We start from the raw sequence: 6,436 nt of genomic DNA on the forward strand, positions 1-6,436 counted from the left end.
TGAGCCAAACCTTCAACAATCAAACACTAGCCCACTCACACAGTGGCTGCTGCTAACTTCTTAAATCTAATTTTCTTTTATTGGATCTTGTCAAGTGCGTAATTAAATGCAATGTCTCCTCAGGAAATGTGCAAAATATGCCCTGTGCTCTTTTTAAAAAAAAAAATTCTCTCTCCCTTATGCAATCCAATGTCTCCATGGGATCAGTGACACACAAAATACATTGCTGTTTACCTTGCCTGTTGCCTACACAATCCACATCATCACCAATCTTTGTATCATCTGCAAACTTATTAACACACCCTTCTACATTTTCATTCAGGTCGTTTATATACATCACAAACAGCAGATGCCCAAGTACAGATCACTGTAGAATATGACGTATTTTGGAAAGACTGATAAGGGTGGAGTGCCCATCAAAGGCACTAGGGAATGGAGGAACAGTGGGACCTTGGTGTACCAGTCCATAGATTGCAAAAGATGGCAGTACAGGTTGATAACGGGAAGAAGGTGCCACATGAAATATTGGCCTTCATGAGCCAAGGCACCGAAAATAACAGTAAGAAACATATAATGCAGCCTCTTAAAATATTGGTGAGGCCGTAGTCATAGAATATTACAGCATAGAAACAGGCACTACAGCCCATCTAACTCATGCCAAATCTTCTGCCTAGGCCTGCCTCTACCCAACCACATCCCTCCTTTCCATGTACCTATCCAACTTTCTCTTAGATGTTACAATTGAATTAGTATATTGGCACTACCCTCGGATTCCCCTAAAATATTTCACCTATCACCCTAAACCTATGACCGCTAGTTGTAGTCTCATCTTACCCGATGGGAAAAAGCCTAGTCCATACCGAATTGTTATCCCGTCTAGTTCTATTGACCCGCACCTGAACCATAGCACTCCATAGCCCCCTTCAACCTCCCCATCATTCCACTTCCCCCCTCAGCCTCCCCGTCTCTCCACTCCCCCACTCAGCCTCCCCGTCACTCCACTCCCCCACTCAGCCTCCCCGTCACTCCACTCCCCCACTCAGCCTCCCCGTCTCTCCACTCCCCCACTCAGCCTCCCCGTCACTCCACCCCCTATCACTATCTCTCATCCTCCTCTTACTCCATTTGCCTTCCATCACCTCCCCCTGACTCACATCCTTCTCTTGCTTCCCCACCCAGCTCCCAAACCCTTTCCTGACACCTCCTTCACCTCTCCTTCTCCACACCTACCTCCCCCTCAACTTCTCACATGTCTTTTTCTCTCACACACTTTCTCCCCACGGCCACCCCGTATTTTTCACGCCTCCACTGGCACCCACCGTCCCCTCCCCAAAACCTTCCTTCTCTCCGTTTATCCCCATTTTAGTTTTTACCGGCTTCTTTCAGTCGCGAACGTTGACGTCACCGCGCAGATCCCGGCGCTGCACCTGCGCAGTAACTGCTGCCGGTGGGTGTTGACGTAAATGAACATGTTTCGTCTTTGGAGGAGACGCATGCGCACTGTGTATGATAGGAAAGGGCCTGCTCTAAACCCCGCCCCTAATCCTTTGACCTCTGCTGTGATCATCACCCTTGACGACCGTCCCAGCCGTTCTTCGCCGACTCTTGCTCTGCCCCTCTCGATCCCGTATCTGCTCCCTCCCTCGACGCTCACTGCACCCCCGGACCCGGCTCTGACCCCTAGCCCCACTCTGAACCTACCGCCCCCCCTCCGACCTCCCACCATCACAACCTCGGCTCTGCTCCGCGTCCCCGACTCTTCCCCTCCTCGATCCCTGACAAGTGCTAATATTACGTCTAAATGCTCTGTCTACGTTCTACCCACCCCTGACGCCGGCTTTGCCCCTCTCTGAACTCAGCTCTGCACCCCTCCCTGACCTCTGCTCGGTCCACCTCCCTAACAGGCTCTGATCGCTGCCCAGTCCATTTGTGCAGCCTCACTGTTCGCTGCTCTTCCGGACCTTTCCTCTCCCAGGGGAGTTACCTGAGAAAGGATACTCTGGGAGCGTGTCTGCCTTCACTTCCAGTCCTGGCAGCACGTTCGAGGCATCACCTCTCTCTGCTCCCACACTTGCCTCACATATCTTTCAATTCGTAAACTAAGCCGCGATACACTGATTAGGATGCTTTCTGGGGTGAAGCAATAATAATTGGTGAGGGAGAATATTTTGTCATCCATATCTATAATTTGGATGAGAATGTACAAGGCATGGTTAGCAATTTTGTAGATGACTCTTAAGGTAGGTGGTATAGTGGACAGTGAAGAGGGCTATCAACAATTACAGGGCAATCTTGATCAGCCAACGAGGAATGGCAAATTGACTTTAATTTGACTAAGTGCAAAGCGTTGGTTTGGAAAGTTAAATCCAGGTTAAACGTTCTCAGTGAATGGCTGGGCCGCCGGCAGTGTTGTAGAACAGAGACGGGCCATGCTTCTCTGAAATTGGAGTTACGGGTAATAAAGCCGATGAAGACGCTTTGTGGCTAAAATCGGATGTATCAGTACAGTATTAAAGTGGAGCAAGCCATCATGGTCGTTGATTTAAATCATTATCAGCGACCAATCCGGACATCAGAAATTTTGGAGGCCCCTGTACAAAAAGCAGCAGCGGGTCGCGACAGCGAGAACTTTGTCCAGCGACCATTCGGCGTTTAGTGATTGATCAGCTAAGAGCAAATTAAAGGAAGGCTGGGGCGAGCGCAGCTGCCGCCACGGGAGTGGACAGAATCAGAGTGGTGACCTTGATGTTTTTGCCCTGCGAGTGTTCCCCGAAGCGAGGCTTCAGTCAGAGAAAACAAAGATTCAGAATCAGGTTTATTATCATCGGCGTGTGCCTGAAATGTGTTAACAGCCGCAATGCAATACATGATAATACAGAAAGAAGAAAATAAAAGTAAAGTATACTCTTTCCAGTTGCAACTGAACTGGAGCGGGACTATCGTAGTGGGAAGATTTGTAAGTATATATATGTATATTAAATAGTTAGATTAAAACAGTGCAAAACAGAAATGATATATAAACAGAAGTGAGGTAACGTTCAATGTCCATTTAGAAATCGGATGGCAGAGGGGAAGGAGCTATTCCCGAATCACTAAGTGTGTCGGTCCCTTTAGGCTTCGATTCCTCCTTCCTGACGGTAGCAATGAGAAGGGGGCATGCCCTGGGAGGTGGGGGTCCTTAATGGATGCCACTTTTCTGAGGCACCGCTCCTTGAAGATGTCTTGGATACTACGCAGGCTAGTACCCGAGATGGAGCTGACTAATTTTACAACTCCCTGTAGCTTCTCTTGGTACTGCGCGGTAGTGCAGTAGCCCCCCACCCACCTCCACGCCACCGTACCAGACAGTGATTTCGTCTTGAGTGTTTTCCACGGTACATCGGTAGAGGTTTTCGAGTGTTTTAGATGATAAACCAAACCAAATCATGATAGTTAACAAATTTCACAACATATGCCAGTGATATTAAATCTGAGTCTGATTCTCCAAACTCTGAATGAAATATAGCTACTGCCTTGCCTTCTTTATAGTTGCATTGATATGTTGGGACCAGGTTTGCTTCTCAGAGATCTTGACACCAGAAGCTTGAAGCTGATCACTCTCTCAACTTCTGATCCCTCCCTGAGGATTGGTTTGTGCTCCCTCGTCCTACCCTTCCTGAAATCCACAATCAGCTCTTTGGTATATTTCACTCCTGTACACCCTCTGATCTCCATCTGAGACTCTACCAACAGTGGTTGTATCATCAGCAAATTTATAGGTGGTAACTGAGCTATACCTCGCCACACAATCATGGGTATAGAGGGTGTAGAGCAATGGGCTAAGCACAGACCCCTGAGATGCACCAGTGATGATCATCAGCGAAGAGGAGATATTATTACCAATTTACAAAGATTGTGATCTTCCGATTAGAAAGTCAAGAATCCAGTTGTAGAGGGAGGTACAGAGGCCCAGGTTCTGTAACTTACTGATCAGGACTGTAAGATCCAAGGCCGAGTGAAGAACCATTGAGATTGTGTCTGCTATAGACCTATAATGGCAATAGGCAAATTGCAGTGAATGCAGGGTCTTGCTGAGACAGGAGTTGATTTATAGCCAGCCTCTCAAAGCATTTCATGTAAGTGCTACTGGACAACTGTCATTAAGGCAACTCTCGCTACACTTTTTGGCACTAAGAAAAGTTCTACATTAAGTTGTTTTCCCTTCTTTATATCTGCTCAGCTAGGATAATAGAGATACCAGGTATGATAGTGGAATGGTCCTCTTGCGGGATGTGGGAAGGCAGGGAGACTTTCTCTGTCCCTGATGATTACAACTGCAAGAAGTGCATCCAGCTGCAGCTGAAAACAATCCACGTTAGGGAGCTGGAGCTGGAACTTGATAAGTCCAAGTAATTTGGGAGGCTGAGGGGGGTGATAGGTAGGACATATAGAGAGGTGCTGGACACAGGAATCTGGGTGATAGTCCGGAAAAGGGTTAAGGAGGCAGTGCAGACTACCCCTGTGGCCATCCCCCTCAATACCAGCTATATCACTTTGGATACTGTCAGTGGGGTGGGAGAAAATGACTGAACAGAGGAAAGTCACAGTGGTTAGGTCTTTGGCACTGAGTCTGTCTCAAAAGGGAAGGGGGAAGGAGAGATACGCTGTGGTGATAGGAGATTCGTTAGTTAGAGGAACAGAGAGGAGGTTCTGTGAGTGAGAAGGAGATTCCTAGATGGTATGTTGCCTGCTGGGTGCCAGGGTCCAGGATATGTTGCATTGAATAGTCAGCATTCTTAAGAGGGAGGGTGAACAGCCAAAACTCGTGGTCCATGTAGGTACCAATGACACGGGTAGAACGAATGACGAGGTTCTGCATAGGGAGTTCAGGGAGTTAGGTGCTAAGTTAAAGGGCAGTAACTCAAGGGTTGTGATCTCAGGATTGCTACCCATGCCACATGCTAGTGAGGGCTGAACTAGGAAGATTATACCATTTAATACGTGGCTAAGTAATTGATGCAGGAGGGAGGGTATAGGATTTTTGGATCATTGAGCTCTTCACAGTTGCAACTGAACTGGAGCGGGACTAATGTCATAGTGGGAAGATTTGTTAATGCTGCATGGTGGGTTTAAGCTAGATTTGCAGGGGGATGGGAACAAGAGTGCCAGAACAGTTAATGGAGAGATTGAGGAGGCAGATGTTGGTAAGACCTCAGACTAAGTTAGGAATCAAAAGGTTGAGCATGTTGCAACCAGTGTCCTGAGCTGCGTATATTTCAATGCAAGTATTGTAGGAAAGGTGGATAATAGTGCTGAAGATGAGGTAGCTGGTTTACAAACACAGTGTAGTGAGGAGATGGGCCAAAATTGCAGTCAACAGGATGAGCTTGCAAAGAAAAAGGCTGACAAAATCAAAAAGGGTAAATAGAGGACTGAAGGTGGTTTATTTCATTGCTCGCAATACACGGAGCAAGTTAGAAGAAACTGCAGCACAGTTGCAGATGGGCAGGTACGATGTTGTAGGCATCACTACGTCACGGCTGAAAGAAGTTTATAGCTGGGAGCTTAATGTCCAAGGATACACATTGTATCCAAAGGACAGGCAGGTAGACAGAGGGGGTGGTGTTGCTTTGTTGGTATAAAATGAAAAATGAAATCAAATCATTAGAAAGAGGTGACATAATATCGGAAGGTGTTGAATCATTGCAGATAGAGCTAACTGCAAGGGTAAAAAGACCCTGATGGGAGTTGTATACATTCCCCCAAACAATAGTAGGGATGTGGTCTACAAGTTACAATGGGAGATAGAAAATGCATGCCCGAAGGGCAATGTTACAATAGTTATTTTATCATGTGCCTCCAAGTACCCTGAGACCTCATTCTTAATAACAAACTCCAACATTTTCCCAAACACTGAAATCATACTAACTGGCTTATATCTCTTCAGCTACCTCTTCCAGAGTCCTCGTGCGTACACTATCTGGTCCAGGTGACTTACCTACCTGCAGACTTTTCGGTTTCCCGAGAACCTTCTGCCTAGTTATAGTAACTTCGCACAATTCATGAACCCTGGCACCTTCAATATGCAGGTAGATTGGGAAAATCAGATTGGTGCTGGATTCCAAGCGAGGGAGTTTGTAGAATGCCTACATGATGGCTTTTTCAAGCAGCTCGTGGTAGAGCCCACTAGAGGATCAGCTATTCTAGACTGAGTATTGTGCAATGAAGCAGAATTGATTAGACAGCTGAAGGCAAAACCCTTCAGGGTAAGTGATCATAACATGACTAAGTTCATCACAAATTTTGAGAAGGATTACAACAGAGGCATGAGTGAGGAGTTGACCAGAATTGATTGGAAAAGAACACTGGCATGGATTATGGCAGAGCAGCAATGATAGGAATTTTTGGAAGCAATTCAGAAGGCACAGGGTATACATTCCATGGAGGAAGAATTATT

At 46.6% G+C, this 6,436-nt stretch overlaps 1 protein-coding gene across 2 annotated transcripts in view; it reads right to left on the bottom strand.

The window, feature by feature from the left end:
• The window catches only part of btbd9 (BTB (POZ) domain containing 9), a 140,596-nt gene extending 139,108 nt beyond the window's left edge, over positions 1 to 1,488 (bottom strand). Inside the window, exon 1 of one of the 2 annotated variants that reach the window (XM_073055802.1) lies at positions 1,374 to 1,488. The gene's annotated coding sequence lies outside the window, so the exon portion shown is untranslated. The remainder of the gene's footprint in view (positions 1 to 1,373) is intronic. The other variant, XM_073055801.1, reaches the window with a different exon arrangement.
• Positions 1,489 to 6,436: the final 4,948 nt, after the last annotated feature.

Source organism: Hemitrygon akajei, chromosome 9, assembly GCF_048418815.1.
Source record: "Hemitrygon akajei chromosome 9, sHemAka1.3, whole genome shotgun sequence".
In the NCBI taxonomy this organism is placed as follows: Eukaryota; Metazoa; Chordata; class Chondrichthyes; order Myliobatiformes; family Dasyatidae; genus Hemitrygon; species Hemitrygon akajei.